This window comes from Loxodonta africana, chromosome 5 (assembly GCF_030014295.1).
Source record: "Loxodonta africana isolate mLoxAfr1 chromosome 5, mLoxAfr1.hap2, whole genome shotgun sequence".
Taxonomy (NCBI): Eukaryota; Metazoa; Chordata; class Mammalia; order Proboscidea; family Elephantidae; genus Loxodonta; species Loxodonta africana.
Window position 1 is genome coordinate 118,346,031 of NC_087346.1, and position 22,564 is coordinate 118,368,594.

The 22,564-nt window shown below is 39.7% G+C and overlaps 1 protein-coding gene across 1 annotated transcript in view; it reads left to right on the forward strand.

The window, feature by feature from the left end:
• The first annotated feature begins 13,344 nt into the window (after positions 1–13,344).
• SMIM14 (small integral membrane protein 14) overlaps positions 13,345–22,564 on the forward strand; it is a 71,782-nt gene continuing 62,562 nt past the window's right edge. Inside the window, exon 1 of the mRNA XM_003411306.4 lies at positions 13,345–13,557. The gene's annotated coding sequence lies outside the window, so the exon portion shown is untranslated. The remainder of the gene's footprint in view (positions 13,558–22,564) is intronic.

Here is a 22,564-nt window from a genome sequence, read left to right on the forward strand (position 1 = left end):
ATTCTAGCCGATAGAATTCAGCATCATATCAAAAACAGTAATACATCACGATCAAGTAGGATTCATACCAGGTATGCAAGAATGGTTCAACATTAGAAAAGCAATCAAGGCAATCCACCACATAAATAGAACAAAAGAAAAGAATTACATCATCATCTCAATTGAAGCAGAAAAGGCATCTGATAAAGTCCAATACCCATTCCTGATTTAAAAAAAAATTCTCAATAAAATAAGAATAGAAGGGAAATTCTGCAACATAATAAATGCTATCTAGACAAAACCAACAGCTAACATCATTTTCAACGGAGAAAGGCTAAAAGCTTCTCCCTGACAACAGGAACAAGACAAGGATGCCCTTTATCATTGCTCCTACTTAACATTGTGATGGAAGTCCTAGCTAGAGCAATGAGGGAAGAAAAAGCAATAAAGGGCATCCAAATTGGAAAGGAAGAAGTAAAACTATCCCTATTTGCAGATGATATGATACTATACATGGAGAGCCCCAAAGATTCCACAAAAAAACTACTCAAATGATTCCACAGAGTAGCAGGATACCAGATCAACATACAAAAATCAGTTGGATTCCTATACCTCAACAAAGAGAACTTTGAAAAAGAAATTGGGGGGGGGGGGAGGGAAACATTTATAATTGCCCTAAAAAGATAAAATACTTAGGAATAAATCTAACCAGAGATATAACAGACCCATACAAAGAAAACTACAAAACAGTATTGCAAGAGGCCAAAAGATACCTACATAGATGGAAAAACATACCACTGCTCATTGATAGGAAGATTCAACATTGTGAAAATGTAAGTTCTACTCAAAGTAATCTACAGGTATAATGCAATTCTGATCCAAATATCAGCAGCATTCTTTAACAAGATGAAAAAACTAATCAGCAACTTTACATGGGAAGGAAAGAAGCCTCAGATAAGCAAAGAATTATTGGAAAAGAAAAAAAAACAACAAAGTACCTGATCTGAAAATCTACTACATAGCCCTCGTGGTCAAAACAGTGTGGTACCGCCACAACGACAGACAAAGAGACCAATGGAACAGAATCAAGAACCCAGATGTAAATCCATCCATCTATCATTATCTGATCTTTGACAAAGGATCAAAGTCCATTCAATGGGAAAAAGACAGTCTTTTTACCATATGGTACTGGTACAAGTGGATGTCCATCTGTAAAAAAATGAAACAGGACCCATACCTCATACCATATACAAAAACTAGTTCAAAATGGATCAAAGACTTAATACAATTTAAAACAATAAAGATCATGGAAGAAAAAATAGGGACAATGCTAGGGCCGTAATACATGGCATAATAGAACACAAACCATAACTAATGATGTACAAACACCAGAAGATAAACTAGACAACTGGAAGCTTTTCAAAATTAAACACTTATGCTTATCAAAAAACTTCACTGAAAGAGTGAAAAGAGAACCTATAGCCTGGGAAAAAAAAATTTGCGTACAATGTATCTGACAAAGGTCTAATCTCTAAAATCTGTAGAACACTTCAACACCTGAACAACAAAAAGACAAATAATTCAATTTAAAAATGGGCAAAAAAATATATATATCTATATGTATAATGTCTCCACAGTAAAAAAAAAAGTAGGCAAAGGATATCACACAGACGTTTCACCAAAGACCTACAGTGGGCTAACAGACACATGAGGATATGTTCGCAATCATTAGCCATTAGAGAAATGGAAATTAAAACTACAATGAGATACCATCTCACCCCAACATTACCGGCACTAATCAAAAAAACAGAAAATAACAAATGTTGGAGAGGTTGCAGGAAAATTAGAACTCCTATGCACTGCTGATGGGAATGTAAAACCATACAACCACTATGAAAAACAATATGGCGCCTACTTAAAAAGCTAGAAATAGAAATACCATATGGTCCAGCAATCCCACTCCTATGAATATATCCTAGAGAAATAAGAGTCATCACATGAATAGACATATGTACACCCGTGTTCATTACAGCATTATTCACAATACCAAAAAGATGCAAACAACCTAAGTGCCCATCAACAGAGAAATGGATAAACAAATTATGGTACATACACACAATGGAATACTACACAATGATAAAGAACAACGATGAATCCGCAAAACATCTCACAACATGGATGAATCTGGAAGGCATTATGCTTAGTGAAATGAGTCAATCACAAAAGGACAAATATTGTATGAGAACACTATTATAAAAACCCAAGAAAAGGTTTTCACACAGAAAGAAACAATTTTGATGTTTATGAAGAAGGGGAGGGGTGGGGAAACAAATCACTAACTAGATAGTAAACAAGTGTTAACTCTGGTGAAGGGAAAGACCAAACACAGTACAGGGGAAGTCGGCATAGCTTCACCAAGACAAAGTCATAGAAGCTTCCTAGACACATCCAAACACCTTGAGGGACTGAGTTACTGGGGCTGAGGGCTGGGGACCATTGTCTTAGGGAAGAGAACATAAAGGTCAATTGGCATAATTCACAAAGAATATGTTCTACATTCTACTTTGGTGAGTAGCATCTGAGGTCTTAAAAGCTTGGAAGCAACCATCTAAGATACATCTGTTGGTCCCATCCAGTTCACAGCAAAGAAGAATGAAGAAAACCAAAGACACAAGGAAAATATTAGTACAAATGACTAATGGACTACATGAATCACAGCCTCCACCAGCGTGAGTCTAGAAGAATGAGGTGGTGCCTGGCTACCACCACTGACCCCTCTGACAGAGATCACAATAGAGGGTCCTGGACAGAGAAGGAGAAAAATGTGGAACAAAATTCAAATTCACACACATTGAAAAAAAGACCAGACTTACTGGTCTGACAGAGAATGGAAGAATTCCCAATGGCCCCAGGTCACCCTGTTAACTCCGAACTGAAGCCACTCCTGAAGTCCACCTTTCAGCCAAAGATTAGATAGGCCTATAAAACAAACAATAACACATGGGAGGAACTTGCTTCTTAGTTCAATCAAGTATACGAGATCAAATGGGCAACACTGCCCAAAACCAAAGATGAGAAGGCAGGAAGGGACAGGAAAACTGGACAAATCGACATGGAGAACATGGGATGGAAAGGGAAAGAGGGAGAGTGCAGACACAACGTGGGGATTGCAATGAATTTCACAAAATAATTTGTATATAAATTTTTGAATGAGAAACTAGTTTGTGTTGCAAACTTTCACCTAAAGCACGATAAAATAAAATAAACTTAAAAAATATATAATAAGGCTTGAACCAAGGTATTTTAGAGATAGAATCTACACTGATTTGCTCCCGCTGCTGCTGCTGTGTATGCCGTTAAGTCAATTCTGACTCATAGTGACCCTACAGGACAAAACAGGACAAAATAGAACTGTCCCATAGAGTTTCTTAGGCTAAAATTTTTAAGGAAGCAGATTGCCAGGTCCTTTCTCCTGCAGAGTGGCTGGCTGGTGGGTTCAAACCACTGACTTTTTGGTTATTAGGGAAGTGTTTGACCATTTTATACCAGAGCTCCTTTATACTGGTATGGGAAGCAATAAAAGGGCGACTTCTATGTTTCTGCCTTGGATAATTGGTGGTACAATTCATCAAAATAAGTATTTCAGGGAAAAGGAGGAAAAACAATTATTTTAATTTTGGACATTAAGAGTTTGAGATTCTTAAACCTGTTACCCGTTGCCATCGAGTCGATTTCAACTCATAGCAACCCTATAGGACAGAGTAGAACTGCCCCATACGGTTTCCAAGGAGCACCTGGTGGATTCGAACTGCTAACTTTTGGTTAGCAGCCATAGCTCTTAACCACTATGCTACCGGGGTTTCTAAAACCATGGGTTCAGGGAGCCACACTGGGAAAGTACAAGTAGTCCCCAACTTACAACAGAGTTCCGTTTCAACAATTCCATCATAGGTTGGTTCTGATGTAAATTGAGTATTTTTTTTTTAGTTTTCACAGCCTGCTACAGACAGTATTTTAAACAGTAAATCATAACACTGAACATCAGCAAGTGAACATCTGAGAATGATAACATCAGCAAATTATGCACTGCAACTTTGTGTATACCACATATTACTAACAGAAAGACATACCAAAAAAAATACCAGACGGTCATAAGTGTGGCTCATCATAACTCAAGTACGTAAGTCAGAGACCACGTGTACACAGAATGAAAACAGAAAGTGAGGATGTGCAGTGCAATGAATTACTTAATATGGGCATTCTAACCATAGCCTTTCTGACTCACACACAATGATTGAGTGGGACTATGCAAATAAAGTTCATGGAACCCTAATGAGGGGATTGGTCAGTTCTGCCGTCTTTCTAGGCTTAAATGAGCCACTCCAGATGCAGGAGGAAAAGATCTCACCACCACAAAGAAAGAAGAGCCAGGAGTGGAGTGTGTACTTCGGACCCGGGATCCTGGTGCTGAGAAGCTCCTAGAACCAGAAGACAAAGAGGGAGAGCTGTAACACCAAAGACAGCAAAAAGTGGTGGCAGGGAAATGACAGCAGCAGAGGCAGAAGGCCAGCAATAGATGGCAGGAGAAGGCAGGAGACAGTATGGTGGGCTTCCCGGCCCATAGAGTGAGAAAGATGAGAGCCTTCCAGCAGGAGGCCTACTGGCGGAAGAGGTGTCTTTGAGTACTTACTAACAGAGCTAAAGGAGCTTTGTAACACTTACCCAAGCTGAGCAGAGCCCAGGCTGAGGGGCCAAGGGCCAGAAAGAGACATGCCTGTAGTCACTGCCGAGAAGAGGTTGTCCGGATCAAAGAACTATATCCTGAGCATTTCTGAACCCGAACTGTAACCTGTTACTTCCCTAATAAGCCGCATAAATGTGACTATAGTCTGTGAGTTCACTGTGGCCACTGCAACGAATTGTCAAATCCAGAGATAAGTAGAGAGTGCCATAGGGGGATGGTTGGTGTCAGAATTGGTAAAAAGGTTGGAGGGTAGAGATCTGTCTGACCTCCACCTCAGAGGAATCGGCCTTGGGCTATTGATCTTGATTCTCCTTCCCCCTTGTGAAGTTAGATGAATAGGTCAGATGCCCCCGCCATGCCATTTTTACAGGGTGGTGTGATGATTAAGGTTGTGTGTCAACTTGGCTGGACCATGATTCTCAGTTGTTTGGCAGTTATATGATGTTGTGATCACTTCCATGATGAAATTTGATATAATGTGATTACCTCCATGACGAGATCTGTTATGAGTAGCCAATCAGTTGAAAGTGAGTTTCCCTGGGCATGTGGCCTGCATCAATTTTAAGTGAACATTCTGGCAAGCCTCGTGGGCTTTTGCTCACCTGGATTCTGCAACTGGCTCCTGTTCAACTGACCTCCCATTCTTGGGACTTTAACTAGCAGCTCACCTGAGGTCTTACCTGCTGATCTTGGAATTCGTCAATCTTCACAGCCTGTGAGCAAGAGCCCTGCTCTCTGATATGCCTATCTTGCGTTTGCCAGCCCCTGTGGTTATGTGAATCAGGAGAAGCCTCTATCCTGACCCACAGACTTGGGACATTACAGCCTCTACAACCATATGAGCCATTTCCTTGATATAAATCTCTCTCTACATACATTTATACATTTTACTGGTTTTGTTTTTCTATAGAATCCAGCCTAAAAGTGTATCTGAAAAATACAGGACCCTGGGAAACATGCGTTCTTTGGAGTAGACTAAGCTGGGGCAACCGGATTCTCTCTCCACAGAATTTGGAACTGGGATTTAGAAACTCCAGAAGCCTCTTTTGACTGCTTGAACTAGAGATGATATATGGTTGGTGTGGGCATGTATTTATTGTATGTGTATGGGCATGTGTCCATGTGCATGTTGGCAGGGTGTGGTTATCTAGGGTCCTGCTATACCATGTCGTACCATGTGACTCTTGGGAACTATTACAAACAGTGGAAATGCAGGCTGCCCTACTACCCAGCTGACACTCCCACTCTCAATATTACCCATTCTCTCATGCCCCTTTTTTTACACCCTAGCAGTACAAGTCAATGACTTGGCAATTTTTAGACCAGAGACAATAATCAATTCTCAAGTTGTTAAAGGGAGTAATGATTCAGAGGGCTCAAGCACCCCTAATATGAGTGATTCACTTGGTGACTAAGGCCTTCCATTAGTTTTGGGAAAGGGGAAACTCCCTACCCTCTCTCACAAAGTAAAGAGAGAGAAAAGCCACTCTTCTGGGGTACTATGCTCGCCCTCAAAAGGTAATTTTCATCTCTTCCTGCCCTACCCTTATGTGGGAGAGGGAGGGAATGATGGTGATGGTATGTTGATCACTGGGTTCAATGGGGAAAGGACAAGCCCCACAAGCTGATGCTTCCTTAAACACAGAGCTGGGTGGGCGAGACCTTAGAATCTTGTAGTCTCAGCTATAGGCTTAAAAACAGGATCCTATTTCACTTTTTATGAAATAACTCACGACAAAGGTAATGATATGAGCTGGACTTCACCAAAACTTGTTTTGTATAATTAGAGGCATAAGGGCATTACCTGTGTAGGTAGTTGCAAATCTGTCTATTAGACAAATTTTAGAAATGGTTCAGAATTGGTTTTTCATAGTCTAGTTTATTACTCCCCACATGTCCATTAGTTTGTCATACTGTGGTGGCTTTCAAGTCCAAGTTGCACTGAAGGCATTAGCAAAAAACAAGGCTCCAGGAATTGACAGAATACCAACTGAGATGTTTCAAAAAATAGATGCAGTGCTGGAGGTGCTCACTCGCCTAGGCCAAGAAATTTGGAAGGGAGCTACCTGGCCAACCAACTGGAAGAGATCTGTATTTCTGCCCATTCCAAAGAAAGGTGATTCAACAGAATATGGAAATTATCGAGCAATATCATTAGTACCACACACAAGTCAAATTATGCTGAAGATCATTCAAAAGTGGTTGCAGCAGTGTATCGACAGGAAACTCCCAGAAATTCAAGCTGGATTCAGAAGAGGATGTGGAACCAGGGATATTGTTGCTAATGTCAGATGGGTCCTGGCTGAAAGCAGAGAATGCCAGAAAGATGTTTATGTGTGTTTTATTGACTATGGAAAGCCATTTGACTATATGTATCAGGATAAATTATGGATGGGAATTCCAGAACACTTAATCGTGCTCATGTACAGGTATGCAGATCAAGAGACAGTCGTTCGAATAGAACAAGTGTATACTGTGTGGTTTAAAATCTGGAAATGGTTGATACTGCATCAGGGTTGTATCTGTGTGCTGAACAAATAATCTGAGAAGCTGAACTATATGAAGAAAACTCATTAATAATCTGCGATATGCAGACGACACAACCTTGCTGAAAGTGAAGAGGACCTAAAGCACATACTCATGAAGATCAAAGAGATTACACCTCAACATAAAGAAAACAAATATCCTCACAACTGGACCAATAAGCAGCCTTATGATAAACGGAGAAAATATTGACATTGTCAAGGATTTCATTTTACTTGGATCCACAATTAATGTTCAATGGAACCAGCAGTCAAGGAATTAAACAACGCATTACATTGAACAAATCTGCTGCAAAAGAACTCTTCAAAGTGTTAAAAAGCAAAGATGTCACTTTAAGGACTAAGGTGCACCTGACCCAAGGCATGGTATTTTCAATCGCCTCATATTCATGAGAAAGCTGGACAATGAATAAGGAAGATCAAAGAAGAATTGATGCCTTTGAATTATAGGGTTGGTGAAGAGCATTGAATATACCCTGGACTGCCAGAAGAACGAACAAATCTGTCCTGGAAGAAGTACAGCCAGAATGCTCTTTGGAAGCAACGACGGCAAGACTACATCTCACGTATTTTGGACACGTTATCAGGAGGGACCAGTCCCTGGAGAAGGATATCATGCTTGGTAAAGTAGACTGTCAGCCAAAAAGAGGAAGACCATCAATGAGATGGATTGACACAGTGGCTGCAACAATGGACTCAAGCATAACAACGATTGTAAGGGTGGCACAGGACTGGGCGGTGTTTTGTTCTGGTGCACATAGCGTTGCTATGAGTCGGAACTGACTCAACGGCGCCTAACAACAACAATAACAACAGTTCATTACTGTTTAAAGAACATTTAAATATACATTGTACTATTTAATGGCTAGACTGTCATTGACCAGGTCCCAATCCAGAGGTATATTAAAACCTTCCAGAGCATCCCTGACATTCTAGCTCACTTCCCAATGAACTTTCCTCCTCAAGGTGCATATCCTCCTTTCCAGAGCCAAAGGAGCTCTAGTCAGAGCTGATCCTAGATTAAAGACCATCTTAGGAAAGGAACATCTTTCCATCTATTTCAATCTCCCATTAATTCTGCATTTGGTTCTTGTTTAACAAGTGCATTTGGAATCCATTTCAGGATTTTTGTACTGTTTGCATATCTATCTTTGTTACATGGTAAGAAATATGTGCATCTTAGAAATTAGCAAACTGTATAGCTGGTTTCCACTGTTGAGAGAAAGATAGGTAGTTCAAGGAAGGGACCCAGTGGAAGTCTGCACTCCTCAACCCCTCTCTATTTCCTTCTCTTTTTTAATTTTTACAACCTTTGTTAGTATGTGACACTTTGGATCATGGCTGAAGCTAAAAATTCTATGGATTTAGTCAAAGAGGTAATGTAATGGCTACGAGTGGGGAAAGGGGACTTAAAATGCTCCTACAAAAAAATAAATAAAATGCTCCTGTAATACAAGAGGTCTCTTCAAGATTTACGATCTTAAATATCCCAATAGCAGTAAGTGATATATTTTAAACTTTTAGAGACAGAGAAATATATTTGTGGAGGTTTACGTGGAAATTGGGGAATAAAAATGGACATAGCGTATGCCAGAATTCAGTAATTCCTAATTCTATTTGTTTTATTTGTGTGTGCACATTTAAGAAATACTTTCTAAAAGGAAGTAATCTTTATTTGTTTTATTTGTGTGTGCATATTTAAGAAATACTTTCTAAAAGGAAGTAATTTTGAAGGGCAGATAGTAACCATATGAAGCTTCATACCCGCTTTACCCATACTTATTAAACATGATCCGCAAGGTCAGAGGAGAAATCTCCCCTCAATAGGTCTCCTTCACTTTCTTTACAGAAAGTCTTAAAAAAAAAATTACTAAGTTTTAACTTGTTTTTATTACTTTCTTTAAAATTTACATTTCCACCAGCAGTGCTAAAGGTACCAATATTAGATGTTGTGGTTGTTAGGTACCATCGAGTTGGTTCTGACTCATAGCAACCCTATGTACAACAGAATGAAACACTGCCCAGTCCTGCACCATCCTCAAAAGCATTGTTATGCTTGAGCCCATTGTTGCATCCACTGTGTCAATCCACCTCGTTGAGGGTCTTCCTCTTTTTCACTGATCCTCTACTTTACCAAGCATGATGTCCTTCTCCAGGGACTGATCCCTCCTGACAACATGTCCAAAATATGTAAGACCTAGTCTTACCATCCTTGCTTCTAAGGAGCATTCTGGTCATACTTCATCCAAGACAGATTTGTTCGTTCTTTTGGCAGTTCATGGTATATTCAATATTCTTCGTCAACACCATAATTCAAAGGTGTTGATTCTTTGGTCTTTCTTATTCACTGTCCACCTTATGAGACGATTGAAAACACCATGGCTTGGGTCAGGCTCACCTTAGTCTTCAAGGTGACATCTTTGCTTTTCAACACTTTAAAGAGGTCTTCTGCAGATTTTCCCAATGCAAAACATCTTTTGATTTCTTGACTGCTGCTTCCGTGGGTTTTGATTGTTGGTCCAAGTAAAATGAAATCCTTGAAAACCTCGGTCTTTTCCCCCTTTATCATGATGTTGCTCATTGGTCCAGATGTGAGGATTTTTGTTTTATGTTGAGGTGTAATCTATACTGAAGGCTGTAGTCTTTGATCTTCATCAGCAAGTACTTCAAGTCCTCTTCATTTTCAGCAAGCAAGGTTGTGTCATCTGCATATAACAGGCTGTTAATGAGTGCTCCTCCAATCCTGATGCCATGTTCTTCTTCATATAGTCCAGCTTCTCAGATTATTTGCTCAGCATACAGACTGAATAAATATGGTGAAAGGATACAATGCTTACGCACACCTTTCCTGATTTTAAACCACTCAGTATTCCCTTGGTTCAAACAACTGCCTCTTGATCTATGTACAAGTTCCTCATGAGCACAATTAAGTGGTGTGGAATTCCCATCTTTCGCATATGTTATCCATAATTTGTTGTGATCCACATGGCCCAATACCTTTGCATGATCAATAAAGCACAGGTAAACATCTTTCTGGTATTCTCTGCTTTCAGCCAGCATCCATCTGACATCAGCAATGATATCCCTGGTTCCACGTCCTCTTCTGAATCCGGCCTGAATTTCTGGCAGTTCCCTGTTGACATACTGCTGCAGCCACTTTTGCATGACCTTCAGCAAAATTTTACTTGCCTGTGATATTCACATTCGATAATTTCCAAGTTCAGTTGGATCACCTTTCTTGAGAATAGGCATAAATATGGATCTCTTCCAGTCAGTTGGCCAAGTAACTTCTTCCAAACTTCTTGGCATAGATGAGTGAGTACTTCCAGTGCTCCATACGTTTGTTTAAACATCTCAATTGGTATTCCATCAATTTCTGGAGCCTTGTTTTTCACCGATGCCTTCAGTGCAGTTCGTACTTCTTCTTTCAGTTCCATTGGTTCCTGATCATATGCTACCTTCTGAAATGGTTGAATGTCGATCAACTCTTTTTGGTATAGTGACTCTATGTATTCCTTTCATCTTCTTTTGATGCTTCCTGCATCATTTATATTTTCCCTCATAGAATCCTTCAATATTGCAACTCGAGGCTTGAATTTTTTCTTCAGTTCTTTCAGCTTGAGAAATGCCGACCGTGTTCTTCCCTTTCGGTTTTCCATCTCCAGGTCTTTGCACATGTTGTTATAATACTTTGTCTTCTCGAGCTGCCCTTCGAAATATCCTGTTCAACTCTTTCACCTCATCATTTCTTCCTTTCACTTTAACTGCGACATTGAAGAGCAAGTTTCAGAGTCTCTTCTGACACCCATTTTGGTCTTTTCTTTCTTTTCTGACTTTTTACTCCGGCATTAATATCTTCCTTTTTGATTTATAATGTGCTCTTTATGTATTATGGTATTATTCCTTTATGTATCAATATCTGTTCCAAGTATTTTTCAGTTGGTGTTTATCTTTTAATTCTATGTATGCATTCCACAAATATTTATTCAGTTTCTACCATGTTCCAAGTACGTAGTAGGAGCTGTTATTTTAATATTACATATAGAATCTCACACACACACACACACACACACACATTTTTAGTTCTTCCAGTGTTTAAAGTTTCCCAAGATTGAATATAAAGACTGGAGAAGAAAACCAGATAAGATCCTGTATCAAAATCTGTGAGTCAGGAATTCTGAAGGGCCTCGGCTATGTCTTGTTAGCCTCAGGAGATTGTAATCAGATGTTGGGCCAGGTTGCAGTCATCTGAATGCTTGACTGGGATTGCAGAGTCAGCCCCAATCAAGGTAATTCACTCACATGGCTAGCAAATTGGTACCTGCTGTTGGTGGAAGGCTTTGTTTCTTCCTCTCCACATGGACTTCTCCATAGGCCTGTCTGAGTGGGGTATCTTGAGGGCTGGCTTCCCCCCAAGAATAAGAAATCAAACAGACTAAGGTAGAAAACTACAAGTAATGCCTTTATGACCTAGCCTCAGAAGTCACACACCTTCACTTCTGATGTATTCTATTGGTCACACAGGCTAATCTTGATTCAACGAGGGAGAAGACCGAACAAACCTGGATACCAACAGGTGAGGGTCACTGGGGGTCGTCTTGGAGGCTAACTACCAAGGATCCTAACATCTTGATTTTCCTGTAATTTACTTTATAAAACAAGCACTGGTAATTCTTCAACAACACATACAATTCTACTTTTGTACCATACACCTCTTTTAAACAGCAGCTGTGTCCTCAAACAGCCACTGCTGTATACACATGGGCGCACCCAAACATACATGATTTTCTTTTTAGAGTTCCACGAATTACAGACCCTCTGCTAGAAGGTCATTGTCCATAAATTTGATTAGGGCACTAGATTCCACCTTAAACTCTTAGAATTTGAGTAAGCAGAGTTTAAGATTGCAGATTAAGGGCCAGAAACTTGACTCCTACCTAGTTGTAATGATCTGTTAATTAACTAGGAAACACATCAGGTTTTACCAGAAACCTTTAATTTTCTAGAAACTTTTACCTGGGTTCAATATCCACTTTAATTAAAAAGCACTTGCAGATTATACTAATTTGCTGAAGATGACTAGGTTGACAGGTGATTAACCACATAGCTCAGGTAGGTGTCCGGTAGGTGAAAAGGTCATCAAATCAGAGTTAAAGAAGGCAATTTCTTACAGCCAACTTTCACCTTTCCTGCAGGACAGGCAAAGAGGGTCCTTTGTGAAATCTGTTTGGGACTCCCATTTTTATTTAACCACTGCTCCATTTTAATTAATTTGTCAATTCACGGACATAAGAAAACGTTAGGGTAGTCCTGAGCTTTGCCAGATTGGAACACTTTCCTGGGCTCCAAGGTTTAGCGTGGAGACTAGGAAGCCAGAATGGGGGGAGCAGAAAGCACCAATTCAGTCCAATAGAAGCGAGGTTCTTATCCCACAAATGGCATCCTTATTTCGTCCCCCAAGACTAAAGCAACAAATGTTTGGACTGGGTGCCTAAGAGCGTTCCCCTACCCATTTCCCACTCTTAGCCCGTCATTTTTGATGACATTTCCCCTTTAATATTTGTCTTGAGCTTAATTTCAATCGTCTTCCAGGTGCAAAAATACTAGTGATGGTGAAAGGGGGGTGGTTAATTAATGCCGCATTTGATACACTTTTTCGACATAGACTAAATCCTCGATCGCCAATTTTCACCTGGGCCTGATTGATTAAAAACACCATCTCTGCAGGGGTACGTTGTTTCAGGAGACATCACCTTGTGTCTACCTCCACTTTGGTATTTTAAAGACACTGGTCGAGGAAAGCCTCCAGCTCCGGCAAAGCAATGACGCCAGTTAGTTCAACAACGCGGTGCTTCGCAGTCTTCTCGTCACAGTCCTTTGCCCCACCCTTCCCAACCGGAACTACAACCATCGCGCTTCGCGTTAAGCGCTCCCACTCAGAGCCTGCTGCGAGCGCCCGAAGCAGATCCCGCCGGCACCGCCTCCCCGGACGCACTGGGCAGGCGCGGCGCGCGCGCATGCTCGGAAAAAGGACCGCTGGGGTCTCGAGGTGCTGCAATCTGTTGCGCCGCCGCCCGCGGGAGCCCGCAGATCCGGGTCTCGTGGCAGAGAGTGACGTGGCCAATCGGATCAAAACAGAGGTGGGGGAGGACGCCGGCGCCGGGGAGCAGCGGCAGCAGCGGCACCAGCGTCCGGAGCGACCGCGGCTTACCCGAGGCGTCAGTCGGTCTTTCTGCCGAGCCTTGGTCACGGCTGTCACCCTCCCCGCCCCGTCGGTTGTTGTCTGGGCGGGTGAGTGTCTCTCCTCTCTCGCTGCCGTTCGCCGGCCCACCTTTCCCCTAGCCTGGCGTTTCCTTGGGGTTCCTCAGTCTCTGGCGGCTGCGGCAGAACGGGTCTGCTGCTCGGGCCAAATGGTTCACCGGCCAGGCGATTCTACATCCGGAGAAACCCGCTGTTGCCGAGCTGGCGCCCCTCGGCGAAGAGCGAGGCCGAGAAGTGTGCAATTGGTCTTTTTCTGAAAGAAATCAGAGTCGGGGCTTGGCAGGAACGTCGATGGTAGCCACGATGGTTTTTCTTTTTCGGGCAAGATAATCAGCTCGGGGGGAGGCGTTTGATAAAAAGAAGAGGGGAAAAATCCACGAACGCTGAAATCCACACTGTAACATTTACATCTGTTCTTCAGCCCTTTGTGGGTATGATGAAGGCATTAAGATGCGTCCTTTGTTGTGGTTGATGAGACAAGAAAGCTGCTGGCCTTTTAGCTTTTTAGCCCCTATTGTGTTGCGAATTTAAAGGATCTCTTTCTGTTCAGTGAGTGGAACCAGAGCAGACAGTAAAGAGGTAGCTCTCTTTCATATTGGAACAGATGATGTTTGATACGGAGTACTGGCAATACCTGAAGTCCCAAATTGCTGTTTTAAAGCCGAAGTTTTCCAAAGTGGCTGATTATATGTGTATTAGGGTTTTAGCCAAGGTGATGTTTGTTAGCTATAGTCAGTAGAATGTTTTTAATTGACTCAGTTTGCAAAATCGAGGATGTGGCTTTAATAGAATGTCTTGGATTTTGCATCAGAAAGGTTGGGTGAACTTCACGCAGGTAATACGTACATTTGTAGAAGGGACCTTCCCAGTTTTTGCGTTTTATTGTCAAAAACAGTTGGCAGCTATCAAAACAATAATTTGGTAGGCGTAAGGCCTTCTAGGTGTTGTACTCTTGAGACCCGGAGGAGCCGTTCCCGCTGCCCAGTGATGTGGAGATTGTAGGAAGCTTGTGTGTTCCCTTCCAGTTCACGAGACTGGCCACGTCGATTCCCGTAGTGTAGCCTGCCCTGAACCCCGCCAAATTCCTCGCACCTGGACAGCACTGAGGAGACCAGAGACCAGGCATCCTGTTTGACCTAAATGTGGTTTGGAAAAAAAGAGTATTCTTTCCAGAGAACTCATTAATTGAAGTCTTTCTGTAGTAAACAGAAGTATGCGTTCATCGATTACCCCTTATTTCATCCAGAAAGAGTTCTTACGGATTTAGACTACTCTTGAAGGGTGCATCCTTGTTGTGGTATAAGGTGGATCTCTTTGTTAACAAATTTCTGCTTCCAGTGTATGCCATTGAGATAGTTTTTCTTAATACCACTGTTGGAATTCTGCTGATTTGGACAAAGGAAATTATCGAGGTTTTGTCTTTTTAGGCTTTTGGCTTTCATGCTACCTTTAACCTTAAATGTCTTTGCTTTTACAAAATAATTTCTGATAATTGGAGGAAATGTAGAAAAAAGCAGATAATAAGTCAATAATCCTGCCACCCAGAGATCGCTAAAATGTTAAAACCAAAAAACCAAACCCAGTGCCATCGAGTCGATTGTGACTCATAGTGACCCTATAGGACAGAGTAGAACTGCACCATAGAGTTTCCAAGGAGCACCTGGCGGATTTGAACTGCCAGCCCTTTGGTTAGCAGCCGTAGCACTTAACCACTATGCCACCAGGGTTTCCACTAAAAAAAAAAAAAAAATGTTAGCAGTGGTTTATTTCCTAGACTGCTTTGGCATTTATACATCTTATTCAAAAATGGTACACTGCGTATGTTTTTCTGTAACCCACTTTTCCACATAATGGTACTACTTTTTTGAATAACAAAACTTTTTGCCGGTACGAATATTTTGACCTTAATTTAAGGACATATTCACTGTAGGTTTGGCAAGTCATAATTATTAAAATTCAAAAGATTTCCTCTTGAATCTCCCAAAATGACATTGTAAGATTTAAGAAGTTAGTGTGCAATGTGTGGCAAAATAGGGCTGCTTGTTTAACTTTTGGGAGAACAGGCACAAATTATCCTGAGTTGCGAATATGGAAGTTTAAAAAGTTTTCGCTAATTAAGTGGTTTGATTCAGATATAGGCCAGTTAATTTAGTTCTATTCCATAGCTACACTGTAGTCTGAATGCTGACCAGCTGCCCGGGCCCTAGCAATAAGATGGTCCTGGAATATTTTACTTTGCAAAAGCATAATACAGTATGCTTTATTCACATTGGGTCTTACATGTGCCATTTTGTCCAGGGCTGTGGAAAGCAATGCCGTCTTTTACTTCAACTTTAAAGGATGAATACATACCATGAAGTTTCCTAAGTTTGGTAATAATCCACCTTGGGACTACCTAAAACTTTTAAATCTCTATTTTAATTTTGAATCTCTTGGGTTATGAATCCCAGACGCTTACTACTTAGTTCGTTGTTTTCGATTTGCCTTAAATTATAGTGTTTATATATCCTAGATTAGCCCACTTTTTTCCATCCCTACTGCCACCACTTTGTCACACTGTCTCTTACCTGGTCTAGTGCAGTAACCTCCTCTTGGTCTCTCTGCTACCACTTTAGCTTTATATGGTGCATTCCCTTTACCACAGCAAAAGTGTCCTTTAAAATATAGAACAGATTTTTACTCCTTTTTAAAAGCCTCTTGTTGCATTCAGAATAAAATTCAACTCCTTATCAAGGCTTGCCAGGTACTACAAGTTTTGGCACTGTCTTCTGTCTTACCTTGTATACTTTTGCCCAGTGTACTACCCTGGACCTTGGTCATATCAGTTTTCTTTCTGTGTTACAGTCCCACTGGAATTGTCCATGGAACTTGCCAACCTCTCTACTGCCTTAGGGCCTTTGCACTTGCTGTACACTGGCTTCAATACTCTTCTCTCAGTTTTCTTCAAGGAAATTGCCCCCCTAATTATCACTCAATCCTGTTTTATTTTCTCCACATTTATCACTATCTGAAATTCCCGTATTCTCTGTCTTCTGCGCTAGCAGTAAGCTCTGTGAAAATGTGCACCTTGTCTGTTTTTTCACTGCATGGTGGGTACTCAGTGAATGTTGGTTGAATGAATGAACTTGAACATGTCTGTATTTCTCTTGAACATAAATGTCTATTTTAGGTCAGTTCTTTCTATGGAAGAGACTTAATTTTCAGCCCCTTTTTGTAGGACAGTGTCTTGATTCTCTTCAGTGATTTCTGATGTTTAGTCCAGGGAATAACCACATTCTACCTCAATTATGGAATTGATTCTGGGAGGAATGGGTCCCAGGAATCTGCATTTTCCTTCGGTTGATTTTAATGTACATTAAAGGTTAAGGGTGTCTTAATATTTTAATTGCTTTTTTCTGGGATATTGCTTCTTGCTTTATAGTAGTAATGATAACTACCATTTTTTTGAAACAGCGTGCCATGTGCTACGCAAAGAGCTCTTAACATGTTTCTCATTTAACTGCAGAACAGCTCAGATGTAGGTATCCCTACTCATATTTTACAAATAAAAGAATTGAGACATAGTAAGTGGCAGAACTGATTTGAACCTAAGACTGTTTTCTTAACCACTGTACCTTACAGCCTCTGAACTACAGCGTTCAGAACCGCACAGTTTAGTTATGATAGGCCTTTCTATTTTTTTTTTTAAAGGTAAGATGGGATTTTCTGTCCCACTTCCAGTTCTGTCTTTACGGAAGCCTACTGCTTTGTTGGCCTTTTTGCCTGAAATTGCACAGCAATTAAGGGAGATGATCTTAAGAAACATTCTACAAAGACTCCCAGGTCTTCTTGCTTTGTTGCGTTGACCTACCAGGCTTAAGTAAATTTGGTGTATTTTCTCCTGCATTTCTCACACCAGAAACCCATCTGTCACATCCTACCTGCTCATACAGTCGTTTGAATTCTTCCTACGTTTTCTACATTAGCTTGGGTGTTTTACTCTTTGGGTTACCTGTGGATAATCTTGAACTGCAGAGATTTCACACTGCAGGACCCTTTCCAGATGATTTTAAGATTGCATTACTCTTTAAGCATGGCTGACTCCCGGTTTACCTATGGAGACTCAGGTCACACACGATCTTTTTCAGAGCTCTTTGGTAAACTATCCCAGGCTTTTGTAAATAGCCATGTATGTCTCCCATCATTCCACTTCCCATATTTAATTATCTTTGGCTGTGCCCTGTTAGTTTGGGAGGCTCTTGAGGTCAGGGAGGACCAGTTAGGCAATCAGTAGGCTTGTTGATAGAATAAAGATTAAAGTTGAGGCTTTTCTTTGTCTTTAAAGAAATGCGTTGCTAAAATGAATTATTTATAGTGATTTTTTTTCCCGTGTAACTTAATAAGACTTAGAACAAAAACTTCAGTACAAGGAACAAAATTAAATTGTCTAAAATTGATGATGATAAGTAGTAATACTATTTGTGTATGTATTGTAAAGATTTTGCAGAAAAGTTAAGCAATGCCAACTGTTCTTTTTTACATTGTGACTTATATTAACCCATTGAACCCGTTGCCATCGAGTCGATTCCGACTCATAGCACATTAGGAGCTTTTAAGATGGTAAAACTTCTTAGACGATTACCAGTACAGGCTTATAAGTAGAGGGCATGTGTGTATGTGTGGTGTGTTCGTGTGCATATTCATGTTTTGGCCCGCGTAACTGCCCACATAAATGAATCTTTGTTTCTGTCTTTAGTGGGCACACATATCTGTAGACCTGCCTTAGGGTAAACAGTGTGTGTCCATCCAAAGCCATTTTGAAAGAGGGCTGAAAGTAATTTGAGTATGAAATCAAAAAATAATAATCTACCAGAATATCATTAATAATGACAGTTACTATTTATGGAGCATATATACTAGTCCTGTTACCTTCTTTATGTTTATTTAACTGACACATCAGCCCCGCAAGCCTGATTTGCAAGCCTGATTTACGTAGGAGGACACAGGCTCAGGTTAGTTAAGTTGCCCAAGGTCAAGCTACTAATACATGGTATTGGTGAGATTCAAACCCAGTTTTCCCTTGACCCAAATCTCATGTACTTTATGTTGTTTAGTCAACAACAGTGTTGATTTTTTTTTTTTTGCCTTACAGAAGAATGGAGGTCATAATAAGTAAATCTATTTGTTTTATCTGTCAGAATATGCTGGTAGAACTACTTTCATTAATTTTTGGCAGCACAGTGATTACGAGATAACACGAGCTATGGCTGCTAACCAAAGGGTCTGCTGTTCGAATCCACCAGCTGCTCCCTGGAAACCCTATGGGGCAGTTCTACTCTGTCCTTTAGGGTCGCTATGAGTTAGAATAAAGATTGACCATGAGGGCCAGCCTCCAAGATCACCTGGAGGAGCAGGAAGGAGAATCCCAAAATAGGATCTGAGAAAGTGCTTTTTGAATTGTAAAGGGAAGTGCCCCCCACCCTTTATCCGGGGTGTTCAAAGGTTGCATGAGGTGGCTTGGGTTAGGCAATGGGTTAGATTTTTCTTTTTTTTTTTTTTGGTATTTTAACCTAAGTGAAATACACAGCTCTAATAGCTCTTTTTTTATTTTTTAAGACTTTTGTTATGAAATGTTGCAAAGAGTAATAATACATAAAACCAACAATAAGAAAAAATCTATAATCCATTCATTTAGACGCCATCTCTGTAATCATATTTTCTTCTAGTTTTTTATTTATTTTAAATTCATTTTTGGTGTAATTGAGATACAGTATCCATATAAGGTTATATCTTGATATTTTTGGTTTAAGATAATGAGCATTTTTACCATGGCCTTAGAAACTTTCTCAATATGATTTTAACTGCCTGTGTGTTACAAGATATTTTGAATAAATTGATTTACTCGAAGTTTTCATTTAATGTTGGACATGAATGTGGCTTCCAGTTTTTCACTGTTGTAAATAATATTGTAATGAATCTTGACTTCAGATAGTTAATCCAAGCTCTGAATAATTAGGAGTGACCAGTCTAATTATAAAAAGATGTCATATAAAGACTTTTTAATAGTTTGAAATGAAGTGGTTTTAACCGTAAGTCAACAAGTGCGTGTAGCATACATGTACTTACATATGCCTAAAAATTTAAATAAAAGTTTTTACCAGAGGTGAACAGGGTGAGGAAAAGGGAATGTGTTTTACTATCCAGTTTTTTTAACCTTTGTGTTTGAATTTTTTTTTAACCATAAACGTATATTGCTTTTAAAATAAAAAAAAGGTCCAACCTTTGGAAAAGTATATACTTTTCTAAACAAAACTATTTTTTAGGTTTATAGTAGGGCATGTATGTTTATAAAGTTTTAAACTTCAGTGCTTTTGTTTTGGAGAAAGTTAACCTTCTCGTTGCTTATTTTCATATAGAATTTTCATTTCCTTTTTTTTTTTATATTTTGCTCCATAGCACAGATGTTGAGTTTCAGCTTTGTAAAACACAGACTGAAACTGGTTTATGCTTGACTGCACTCATTGACAAGTATTACAGGCGTAGAGCCATCAAAATTTAACAGCTAATAAAGATGCTTTAAATCAAGTTATGGGTACAGTAAGCATCTTCCTGGCATACACACCAGACTTAGTGGTCAGTGTTCTGGCTTGCTATCATGTTTTTTTCTTTTTTTCATTTATTTAGTTATTGTTTAGAATATACACAGCAAAACAAACCAATTTGGGCATTTCTACGTGTACAATTCAGTGACATTGATTACATTCTTTGAATTGTGGAACCATTTTCACTCTCTTCTGAGTTGTTCCTCCCCTATTAACATAAACTCACTGCCCCCTAAAGTTCCTATCTTTCAAGTTGCTGTTGTCACTTCCATCTTGTATAGATCTTAAAATCATGATAGTCAAGGCAGACACTTTTTACTAGTTTAGCTAAACTATTATTTGGTTTTAAGAAGACATTAGGGGATGTTTTTGGTTTAAGGTTTAAAGATCATCTCAGGGCAGTAGTTTCAGGGGTTCATCCAGCCTCCATGGCTCCAGAAAGTCTGGAGTCCATGAGAATTTGAAATTCTATTCTGCGTATTCCTTCCTTTGATCAGGATTTTTCTTCGAACAAAATGTTACAGTAGTCATGGCAGGCCACCATCCAGTTCTGGTCTCACGGCAAAGGAGGCAGTTGTTCCTTGAGGCGGTTAGCCACACATTCCGTCTCTTCTCCTATTCTCACTGTCCTTGTTCTGTTGCTCCAGGGGAATAGACACCAGTTGTCACGCCTTGCTATCACGTTTTATCTTAGGACATACTTTTTTAAAAACAAGTTTGCTTTTTGTATAGTTTACAATGTATTTTGTTGCCTTCTCACTCCTTAGCAAAGGTAACAGAATTGACTTGCTTGAAATATTGAACAGGCTTTTTTTTTTTGAATCTGCGGTGTTTATGCAGTTTCATAAATTGTTTTCTTTATTGCAGTGATTCTAAGCATTTTTCCTGTCATGATCAATGGCATGTATGTGCATTTATGTGCAGATATGTCATCTAGGCTGTAGCAAGGATAAGAATTCCGTGAGTTCATAGAGCAGGAGGAGCCATAATGCTGCTCAAAAAATCATGAAGGCTAGGAAGTGAATAGTGATATTATCAAGAAAAAGCCTTGGTCATGCTCTCATTTAGTATTTGAATGATGTTAATCGTTCACAGACTAGTAACATTACTTGTACCTCACAATTTCAAAACACATCAGTGTCTTGTAATACAGCTGTGAAAAATGGCTCTTTAAAAATTTTTTATTGTGGTAAAATATATGTAACATAAAATTTGCCAATTTAGCCATTTTCAGTGTATAATTCAGTGACTTTAATCTCATTTACAATGTTGTACAACCATTACCACTATTTCCAAAACTTTTTTATCACATCAAAGAGAAACTGTATACCCATTAAGTAATAGCTCCCCATTCCCAACACCGCCCCCTCCCCCCGCCCCAGCTCCTGGTAGCTACCAGCCTACTTTCTGTCTCTATGCTTTTGCCTGTTCTAGATATTCCATGTAAATAGAATCATAGTATTTATCCTTTTGCATGTGACTTGTTTCAGTAGCATAATGTTTTCAATGTTCATTCATGTTGTGGCATGTATCAGAACTTCATTTCTATTTAAGGTTGAATAATATTCCATAGTATATGCGTACGGCATTTTCTTTATCCATTTATCTGTTGATGGACGTTGGTTTTTTTCCACCTTTTGGAAAAACATCACTATGATTTGAGATTACGTAGTATGGAATTTTTGTATCTTCTGTTGTATTTTTCTGTTTCTATCTTAAAGAAAAACAGTCATATTTTCTGAGCTTAAAAAAATTATTTAGCGTATAATAAGTACTTTTGAGTAGAGATTTTAGGAAACATTTTCACAGTATGAAACTTTTGGTTAGGAGACTGAATGTAAACAAAGATAGTTAGGATACTGAATATAAACAAAAGAAAATTTCTTCTTTGACCGTTTACGGTAAATGAACTCCCAGACCTTTACCAGGTGCAGAAAGAATCTTTGAGGTTGTAGAAGAGTAAGGTATAGCCAGAGAATGACAGGAAATTAGAAAGACCAAGATTTAGAATAGACTTCTTTTTTCCTTTTATGTACCAGAGTGATAGCTGTGGCCCCAGGGGAACACTAGCACTACAAAACTGTATACAACACAAACTCTTTGCTGGGAGTTGATACCCTAGACTTGAATTGCCCACAGCGTTTTACAGTTTAAAAGCACTCTTGCACATTCTCACTTAATCTTTGCAACAACCCTTTAAAATGAATAGTTTTAGTTACCACTCATGTTTTGTAGATAGAGAAACCAAAGACTCAGGAGAGGCTAAGTAATTTATCCTTTCCTCAGTAGTGCCATAGCTTGAATCATTTATCTAAGACATAATTCTTCTGTCTTATGTTTCAGCAAGTGTGTCCTAATGTGATTTCTAGAATATGATCAAACACTAGTGAGGTATAAAGGGTCACTGAGGAAAGAGAGGAAACTCTGATGGTATATTGGTTAAGCGCTATGGCTGC